Below are 10,000 nucleotides of genomic sequence, written 5' to 3' on the forward strand. Positions count from 1 at the left end.
TGCAAAAGAAAAAGAGGAAAGCAGAAACCGCTCGCTCGCTCGCTCCCTTTCTTGGGTAGAAGGGACGACGGGTAGCCCGGTCTACCCATAGATGAGTCAGGAGACGGCGGCTCTCTGCACCATCAGGCCCCCGTTCTGCCGGTCTACCTGCCCCCCCACCCAAACACACACACAAACAACCAAAAGGAAGAAGGGACGGCCGGAAGTAGGGACGGCCGGCCGGCCAGCCAGCGACAGAAGGAGCGGTCCGGTGGGACTGGAAGCATTGCCCAGGCTGGGACGTCCCGGTCTACTCGCCGGAGAGGCTGGCGCTTCCGGTCTACCCGGAGAAAGCAAGTCTTCCCGGTCTACCCGCCGGTTGCCCCGGTCTACTCGCCGGAGAGCCTGGGGCTTCCCGGTCTACCTCCCCGAAAGCACGGCCTCCCGGTCTACCAGGCGGAAGCTGGCAGCGTTGCCCGGTCGACGGGCCCTTGGTTCCACTCCGGTCTGCTCGCCGGAGAGTCTGGGGCTTCCCGGTCTACTTCCCCGAAAGCAAAGCCGCCCGGTCTACCCGCCCTTCCGCGCCGGTTTCCCCGGTCTACTCGTCGGAGAGGCTGGGGCTTCCCGGTCTACTTCCCCGAATGCAAAGCCTCCCGGTCTACCCGCCCTTCCGCGTCGGTTGTCCCGGTCTACTCGCCGGAGAGGCTGGGGCGTCCGGTCTACCCGGAGAAAGCAAGTCTTCCCGGTCTGCCCGCCGGTTGCCCCGGTCTACTCGCCGGAGAGTCTGGGGCTTCCCGGTCTACCTGAGAGAAAGCAAGGCCTCCCGGTCTACTCGCCGGAGAGCCTGGGACGTCCCGGTCTACCTGAGAGAAAGCAAGTCTTCCCGGTCGACTCGCAAGGGCGCCGCTTGCCCCGGTCTACCCGCCGGAGAGGCTGGGGCTTCCCGGTCTACTTCCCCGAAAGCAAAGCCTCCCGGTCTACCCGCCCTTCCGCGTCGGTTGCCCCGGTCTACTCGCCGGAGAGGCTGGGGCGTCCGGTCTACCCGGAGAAAGCAAGTCTTCCCGGTCTACCCGCCGGTTGCCCCGGTCTACTCGCCGGAGAGTCTGGGGCTTCCCGGTCTACCTCTCCGAAAGCAAGGCCTCCCGGTCTACCCGCCCTTCCGCGCCGGTTTTCCCGGGCTACTCGCCGGAGAGGCTGGGACGTCTGGTCTACCCGGAGAAAGCAAGTCTTCCCGGTCTACCCGCCGGTTGCCGCGGTCTACTCGCCGGAGAGTCTGGGGCTTCCCGGTCTACCTCCCCGAAAGCAAGGCCTCCCGGTCTACTCGCCGGAGAGCCTGGGACGTCCCGGTCTACCTGAGAGAAAGCAAGTCTTTCCGGTCGACTCGCAAGGGCGCCGCTTGCCCCGGTCTACCCGCCGGAGAGGCTGGGGCTTCCCGGTCTACCTCCCCGAAAGCAAGGCCTCCCGGTCTACTCGCCCTTCCGCGTCGGTTGCTCCGGTCTACTCGTCGGAGAGGCTGGGACGTCTGGTCTACCCGGAGAAAGCAAGTCTTCCCGGTCTACCCGCCGGTTGCCCCGGTCTACTCGCCGGAGAGCCTGGGACGTCCCGGTCTACCTGAGAGAAAGCAAGTCTTCCCGGTCGACTCGCAAGGGCGCCGGTTGCCCCGGTCTACCCGCCGGAGAGGCTGGGGCTTCCCGGTCTACTTCCCCGAAAGCAAAGCCTCCCGGTCTACCCGCCCTTCCGCGTCGGTTGTCCCGGTCTACTCGCCGGAGAGGCTGGGGCGTCCGGTCTACCCGGAGAAAGCAAGTCTTCCCGGTCTACCCGCCGGTTGCCCCGGTCTACTCGCCGGAGAGTCTGGGGCTTCCCGGTCTACCTGAGAGAAAGCAAGTCTTCCCGGTCGACTCGCAAGGGCGCCGGTTGCCCCGGTCTACCCGCCGGAGAGGCTGGGACGTCCGGTCTACCCGGAGAAAGCAAGTCTTCCCGGTCTACCCGCCGGTTGCCCCGGTCTACTCGCCGGAGAGTCTGGGGCTTCCCGGTCTACCTCCCCGAAAGCAAGGCCTCCCGGTCTACTCGCCGGAGAGCCTGGGACGTCCCGGTCTACCTGAGAGAAAGCAAGTCTTCCCGGTCGACTCGCAAGGGCGCCGGTTGCCCCGGTCTACCCGCCGGAGAGGCTGGGGCTTCCCGGTCTACTTCCCCGAATGCAAAGCCTCCCGGTCTACCCGCCCTTCCGCGTCGGTTGCCCCGGTCTACTCGCCGGAGAGGCTGGGGCGTCCGGTCTACCCGGAGAAAGCAAGTCTTCCCGGTCTACCCGCCGGTTGCCCCGGTCTACTCGCCGGAGAGTCTGGGGCTTCCCGGTCTACCTGAGAGAAAGCAAGGCCTCCCGGTCTACTCGCCGGAGAGCCTGGGACGTCCCGGTCTACCTGAGAGAAAGCAAGTCTACCCGGTCGACTCGCAAGGGCGCCGGTTGCCCCGGTCTACCCGCCGGAGAGGCTGGGGCTTCCCGGTCTACTTCCCCGAATGCAAAGCCTCCCGGTCTACCCGCCCTTCCGCGTCGGTTGTCCCGGTCTACTCGCCGGAGAGGCTGGGGCGTCCGGTCTACCCGGAGAAAGCAAGTCTTCCCGGTCTGCCCGCCGGTTGCCCCGGTCTACTCGCCGGAGAGTCTGGGGCTTCCCGGTCTACCTGAGAGAAAGCAAGGCCTCCCGGTCTACTCGCCGGAGAGCCTGGGACGTCCCGGTCTACCTGAGAGAAAGCAAGTCTTCCCGGTCGACTCGCAAGGGCGCCGCTTGCCCCGGTCTACCCGCCGGAGAGGCTGGGGCTTCCCGGTCTACTTCCCCGAAAGCAAAGCCTCCCGGTCTACCCGCCCTTCCGCGTCGGTTGCCCCGGTCTACTCGCCGGAGAGGCTGGGGCGTCCGGTCTACCCGGAGAAAGCAAGTCTTCCCGGTCTACCCGCCGGTTGCCCCGGTCTACTCGCCGGAGAGTCTGGGGCTTCCCGGTCTACCTCTCCGAAAGCAAGGCCTCCCGGTCTACTCGCCGGAGAGCCTGGGACGTCCCGGTCTACCTGAGAGAAAGCAAGTCTTCCCGGTCGACTCGCAAGGGCGCCGCTTGCCCCGGTCTACCCGCCGGAGAGGCTGGGGCTTCCCGGTCTACTTCCCCGAAAGCAAAGCCTCCCGGTCTACCCGCCCTTCCACGTCGGTTGCCCCGGTCTACTCGCCGGAGAGGCTGGGGCGTCCGGTCTACCCGGAGAAAGCAAGTCTTCCCGGTCTACCCGCCGATTGCCCCGGTCTACTCGCCGGAGAGCCTGGGACGTCCCGGTCTACCTGAGAGAAAGCAAGTCTTCCCGGTCGACTCGCAAGGGCGCCGGTTGCCCCGGTCTACCCGCCGGAGAGGCTGGGGCTTCCCGGTCTACTTCCCCGAAAGCAAAGCCTCCCGGTCTACCCGCCCTTCCGCGTCGGTTGTCCCGGTCTACTCGCCGGAGAGGCTGGGGCGTCCGGTCTACCCGGAGAAAGCAAGTCTTCCCGGTCTACCCGCCGGTTGCCCCGGTCTACTCGCCGGAGAGCCTGGGACGTCCCGGTCTACCTGAGAGAAAGCAAGTCTTCCCGGTCGACTCGCAAGGGCGCCGCTTGCCCCGGTCTACCCGCCGGAGAGGCTGGGGCTTCCCGGTCTACTTCCCCGAAAGCAAAGCCTCCCGGTCTACCCGCCCTTCCGCGTCGGTTGTCCCGGTCTACTCGCCGGAGAGGCTGGGGCGTCCGGTCTACCCGGAGAAAGCAAGTCTTCCCGGTCTACCCGCCGGTTGCCCCGGTCTACTCGCCGGAGAGTCTGGGGCTTCCCGGTCTACCTGAGAGAAAGCAAGTCTTCCCGGTCGACTCGCAAGGGCGCCGGTTGCCCCGGTCTACCCGCCGGAGAGGCTGGGACGTCCGGTCTACCCGGAGAAAGCAAGTCTTCCCGGTCTACCCGCCGGTTGCCCCGGTCTACTCGCCGGAGAGTCTGGGGCTTCCCGGTCTACCTCCCCGAAAGCAAGGCCTCCCGGTCTACTCGCCGGAGAGCCTGGGACGTCCCGGTCTACCTGAGAGAAAGCAAGTCTTCCCGGTCGACTCGCAAGGGCGCCGGTTGCCCCGGTCTACCCGCCGGAGAGGCTGGGGCTTCCCGGTCTACTTCCCCGAATGCAAAGCCTCCCGGTCTACCCGCCCTTCCGCGTCGGTTGCCCCGGTCTACTCGCCGGAGAGGCTGGGGCGTCCGGTCTACCCGGAGAAAGCAAGTCTTCCCGGTCTACCCGCCGGTTGCCCCGGTCTACTCGCCGGAGAGTCTGGGGCTTCCCGGTCTACCTGAGAGAAAGCAAGGCCTCCCGGTCTACTCGCCGGAGAGCCTGGGACGTCCCGGTCTACCTGAGAGAAAGCAAGTCTACCCGGTCGACTCGCAAGGGCGCCGGTTGCCCCGGTCTACCCGCCGGAGAGGCTGGGGCTTCCCGGTCTACTTCCCCGAATGCAAAGCCTCCCGGTCTACCCGCCCTTCCGCGTCGGTTGTCCCGGTCTACTCGCCGGAGAGGCTGGGGCGTCCGGTCTACCCGGAGAAAGCAAGTCTTCCCGGTCTGCCCGCCGGTTGCCCCGGTCTACTCGCCGGAGAGTCTGGGGCTTCCCGGTCTACCTGAGAGAAAGCAAGGCCTCCCGGTCTACTCGCCGGAGAGCCTGGGACGTCCCGGTCTACCTGAGAGAAAGCAAGTCTTCCCGGTCGACTCGCAAGGGCGCCGCTTGCCCCGGTCTACCCGCCGGAGAGGCTGGGGCTTCCCGGTCTACTTCCCCGAAAGCAAAGCCTCCCGGTCTACCCGCCCTTCCGCGTCGGTTGCCCCGGTCTACTCGCCGGAGAGGCTGGGGCGTCCGGTCTACCCGGAGAAAGCAAGTCTTCCCGGTCTACCCGCCGGTTGCCCCGGTCTACTCGCCGGAGAGTCTGGGGCTTCCCGGTCTACCTCTCCGAAAGCAAGGCCTCCCGGTCTACTCGCCGGAGAGCCTGGGACGTCCCGGTCTACCTGAGAGAAAGCAAGTCTTCCCGGTCGACTCGCAAGGGCGCCGCTTGCCCCGGTCTACCCGCCGGAGAGGCTGGGGCTTCCCGGTCTACTTCCCCGAAAGCAAAGCCTCCCGGTCTACCCGCCCTTCCACGTCGGTTGCCCCGGTCTACTCGCCGGAGAGGCTGGGGCGTCCGGTCTACCCGGAGAAAGCAAGTCTTCCCGGTCTACCCGCCGATTGCCCCGGTCTACTCGCCGGAGAGCCTGGGACGTCCCGGTCTACCTGAGAGAAAGCAAGTCTTCCCGGTCGACTCGCAAGGGCGCCGGTTGCCCCGGTCTACCCGCCGGAGAGGCTGGGGCTTCCCGGTCTACTTCCCCGAAAGCAAAGCCTCCCGGTCTACCCGCCCTTCCGCGTCGGTTGTCCCGGTCTACTCGCCGGAGAGGCTGGGGCGTCCGGTCTACCCGGAGAAAGCAAGTCTTCCCGGTCTACCCGCCGGTTGCCCCGGTCTACTCGCCGGAGAGCCTGGGACGTCCCGGTCTACCTGAGAGAAAGCAAGTCTTCCCGGTCGACTCGCAAGGGCGCCGCTTGCCCCGGTCTACCCGCCGGAGAGGCTGGGGCTTCCCGGTCTACTTCCCCGAAAGCAAAGCCTCCCGGTCTACCCGCCCTTCCGCGTCGGTTGTCCCGGTCTACTCGCCGGAGAGGCTGGGGCGTCCGGTCTACCCGGAGAAAGCAAGTCTTCCCGGTCTACCCGCCGGTTGCCCCGGTCTACTCGCCGGAGAGTCTGGGGCTTCCCGGTCTACCTGAGAGAAAGCAAGTCTTCCCGGTCGACTCGCAAGGGCGCCGGTTGCCCCGGTCTACCCGCCGGAGAGGCTGGGACGTCCGGTCTACCCGGAGAAAGCAAGTCTTCCCGGTCTACCCGCCGGTTGCCCCGGTCTACTCGCCGGAGAGTCTGGGGCTTCCCGGTCTACCTCCCCGAAAGCAAGGCCTCCCGGTCTACTCGCCGGAGAGCCTGGGACGTCCCGGTCTACCTGAGAGAAAGCAAGTCTTCCCGGTCGACTCGCAAGGGCGCCGGTTGCCCCGGTCTACCCGCCGGAGAGGCTGGGGCTTCCCGGTCTACTTCCCCGAATGCAAAGCCTCCCGGTCTACCCGCCCTTCCGCGTCGGTTGCCCCGGTCTACTCGCCGGAGAGGCTGGGGCGTCCGGTCTACCCGGAGAAAGCAAGTCTTCCCGGTCTACCCGCCGGTTGCCCCGGTCTACTCGCCGGAGAGTCTGGGGCTTCCCGGTCTACCTGAGAGAAAGCAAGGCCTCCCGGTCTACTCGCCGGAGAGCCTGGGACGTCCCGGTCTACCTGAGAGAAAGCAAGTCTACCCGGTCGACTCGCAAGGGCGCCGGTTGCCCCGGTCTACCCGCCGGAGAGGCTGGGGCTTCCCGGTCTACTTCCCCGAATGCAAAGCCTCCCGGTCTACCCGCCCTTCCGCGTCGGTTGTCCCGGTCTACTCGCCGGAGAGGCTGGGGCGTCCGGTCTACCCGGAGAAAGCAAGTCTTCCCGGTCTGCCCGCCGGTTGCCCCGGTCTACTCGCCGGAGAGTCTGGGGCTTCCCGGTCTACCTGAGAGAAAGCAAGGCCTCCCGGTCTACTCGCCGGAGAGCCTGGGACGTCCCGGTCTACCTGAGAGAAAGCAAGTCTTCCCGGTCGACTCGCAAGGGCGCCGCTTGCCCCGGTCTACCCGCCGGAGAGGCTGGGGCTTCCCGGTCTACTTCCCCGAAAGCAAAGCCTCCCGGTCTACCCGCCCTTCCGCGTCGGTTGCCCCGGTCTACTCGCCGGAGAGGCTGGGGCGTCCGGTCTACCCGGAGAAAGCAAGTCTTCCCGGTCTACCCGCCGGTTGCCCCGGTCTACTCGCCGGAGAGTCTGGGGCTTCCCGGTCTACCTCTCCGAAAGCAAGGCCTCCCGGTCTACTCGCCGGAGAGCCTGGGACGTCCCGGTCTACCTGAGAGAAAGCAAGTCTTCCCGGTCGACTCGCAAGGGCGCCGCTTGCCCCGGTCTACCCGCCGGAGAGGCTGGGGCTTCCCGGTCTACTTCCCCGAAAGCAAAGCCTCCCGGTCTACCCGCCCTTCCACGTCGGTTGCCCCGGTCTACTCGCCGGAGAGGCTGGGGCGTCCGGTCTACCCGGAGAAAGCAAGTCTTCCCGGTCTACCCGCCGATTGCCCCGGTCTACTCGCCGGAGAGCCTGGGACGTCCCGGTCTACCTGAGAGAAAGCAAGTCTTCCCGGTCGACTCGCAAGGGCGCCGCTTGCCCCGGTCTACCCGCCGGAGAGGCTGGGGCTTCCCGGTCTACTTCCCCGAAAGCAAAGCCTCCCGGTCTACCCGCCCTTCCGCGTCGGTTGTCCCGGTCTACTCGCCGGAGAGGCTGGGGCGTCCGGTCTACCCGGAGAAAGCAAGTCTTCCCGGTCTACCCGCCGGTTGCCCCGGTCTACTCGCCGGAGAGCCTGGGACGTCCCGGTCTACCTGAGAGAAAGCAAGTCTTCCCGGTCGACTCGCAAGGGCGCCGCTTGCCCCGGTCTACCCGCCGGAGAGGCTGGGGCTTCCCGGTCTACTTCCCCGAAAGCAAAGCCTCCCGGTCTACCCGCCCTTCCGCGTCGGTTGTCCCGGTCTACTCGCCGGAGAGGCTGGGGCGTCCGGTCTACCCGGAGAAAGCAAGTCTTCCCGGTCTACCCGCCGGTTGCCCCGGTCTACTCGCCGGAGAGTCTGGGGCTTCCCGGTCTACCTGAGAGAAAGCAAGTCTTCCCGGTCGACTCGCAAGGGCGCCGGTTGCCCCGGTCTACCCGCCGGAGAGGCTGGGACGTCCGGTCTACCCGGAGAAAGCAAGTCTTCCCGGTCTACCCGCCGGTTGCCCCGGTCTACTCGCCGGAGAGTCTGGGGCTTCCCGGTCTACCTCCCCGAAAGCAAGGCCTCCCGGTCTACTCGCCGGAGAGCCTGGGACGTCCCGGTCTACCTGAGAGAAAGCAAGTCTTCCCGGTCGACTCGCAAGGGCGCCGGTTGCCCCGGTCTACCCGCCGGAGAGGCTGGGGCTTCCCGGTCTACTTCCCCGAATGCAAAGCCTCCCGGTCTACCCGCCCTTCCGCGTCGGTTGCCCCGGTCTACTCGCCGGAGAGGCTGGGGCGTCCGGTCTACCCGGAGAAAGCAAGTCTTCCCGGTCTACCCGCCGGTTGCCCCGGTCTACTCGCCGGAGAGTCTGGGGCTTCCCGGTCTACCTCTCCCAAAGCAAGGCCTCCCGGTCTACCCGCCCTTCCGCGCCGGTTTTCCCGGGCTACTCGCCGGAGAGGCTGGGACGTCTGGTCTACCCGGAGAAAGCAAGTCTTCCCGGTCTACCCGCCGGTTGCCGCGGTCTACTCGCCGGAGAATCTGGGGCTTCCCGGTCTACCTCCCCGAAAGCAAGGCCTCCCGGTCTACTCGTCGGAGAGTCTGGGACGTCCGGTCTACCCGGAGAAAGCATTTCTTCCCGGTCTACCCGCCGGAGGGGCTGAGGCTCCCCGGTACCAGCTCAGCCGCCACTAGGGGCGCCGTCCCTTCACAACTCTCGGTTAGAGTGCAGTGAGTGGCCCATTTGAATGAAACGCCCGGTCGACCCGCAGGGGCATTAAGGGAGAAAACACTTGGTGTGCCTTTTCGGGGGGGGGTGGAGCACACGGCATGGCTTCCCTTGCGTACGGGGTAGACACAGACACGGGGATACAGAGAGACAGACAGCAAGACAGTAACCATTTGACAAGATTGTTGTCGTTTAGTCGTGTCCGACTCTTCGCCATGCACTCCTGTCTTCCACTGCCTCCCGCAGTTTGGTCAGACTCCTGTTGGTAGCCACGAGAACACCTTCCAACCTTATCTGGTCCTCTGTCGTCCCCTTCTCCTTGTGCCTTCCATCTTTCCCAACGTCAGGGTCTTTTCCAGGGAGTCTTCTCTTCTCGTGGGGTGGCCAAAGTATTGAGGCCTCAGCTTCAAGGATCTTACCTTCCAGTGTGCACTCAGGGCTGAATGGATCCCATCCGAATGAAACACCCGGTCAACCCATTACAGCAATGGGAACTGGGGTTCGTAGAGGACAGGCGTTCGGACGACCCTTCTTTACGGGGGACCACGCAACGGTGCGAGTCAGTGGGCTGGATGGGGTATATTCTTGCAGCAGTAGCACCTTAGAGAGGAACTAGGTTTGTCATCGCTACGAGCTTTCGTGTGCCTGAAGAAGTGTGCATGCTCACGAAACCTCATAGCGATGAAAAACTTAGGTGGTCTCTAAGGTGCTTCTCTCTCTCTCTCTCTCTCTCTCTCACACACACACACACACACACACAGAGAGAGAGAGAGAGAGAGAGAGAGAGAGAGAGAGAGAGAGAGAGAGAGAGAGACATATAAAAATACACCCACGTCCTTGCTTGCGGGGGACAGAGACAGACACAGAGAGACGGACCCAAAATATATCAAAAAGAGAGAGAGACCCAGGCAGGCCAGGACACACAAACACATACACAAACGCACAAACCCCCATTTCGACTGCATGGACGCACGCAGAATAACAACAACAGGGACAATATCGAACGCACGCACGCAACGCGGAACAAACTTGTTTGCGAGGGAGGGAGACGGAAAGACACAAGATATCTCTCTCACGCTGGCATACACTGAAACAGAGCATGTGCTTGTGCCGAGGAGACAGAGAGAGGACAGGAATCAAATACACCTCGCACTCGCACTCAAGTGTGCAGGGGAGACAGAAATGGACACAAAATCTCTCTCTCTCTCTCTCACACACACACACACAACACACAAACAAAGAAAACACAAAACAAAACTCTTTTGCGGGGGAGGGAGACTGAAAGACACAAAATATCTCTCTCATGCAAGCATAGACTCAAACAGAGCATGTGCTTGTGTGGGGGAGACACACACACACACACACACACACAGAGAGAGAGAGAGAGAGAGAGAGAGAGATGGACACAAGTATCACTCTCTCTCTCTCTCTCTCTCTCTC

The sequence above is a fragment of the Zootoca vivipara genome, chromosome 16 (genome assembly GCF_965207765.1).
Source record: "Zootoca vivipara chromosome 16, rZooViv2.hap1.1, whole genome shotgun sequence".
NCBI lineage: Eukaryota > Metazoa > Chordata > Lepidosauria > Squamata > Lacertidae > Zootoca > Zootoca vivipara.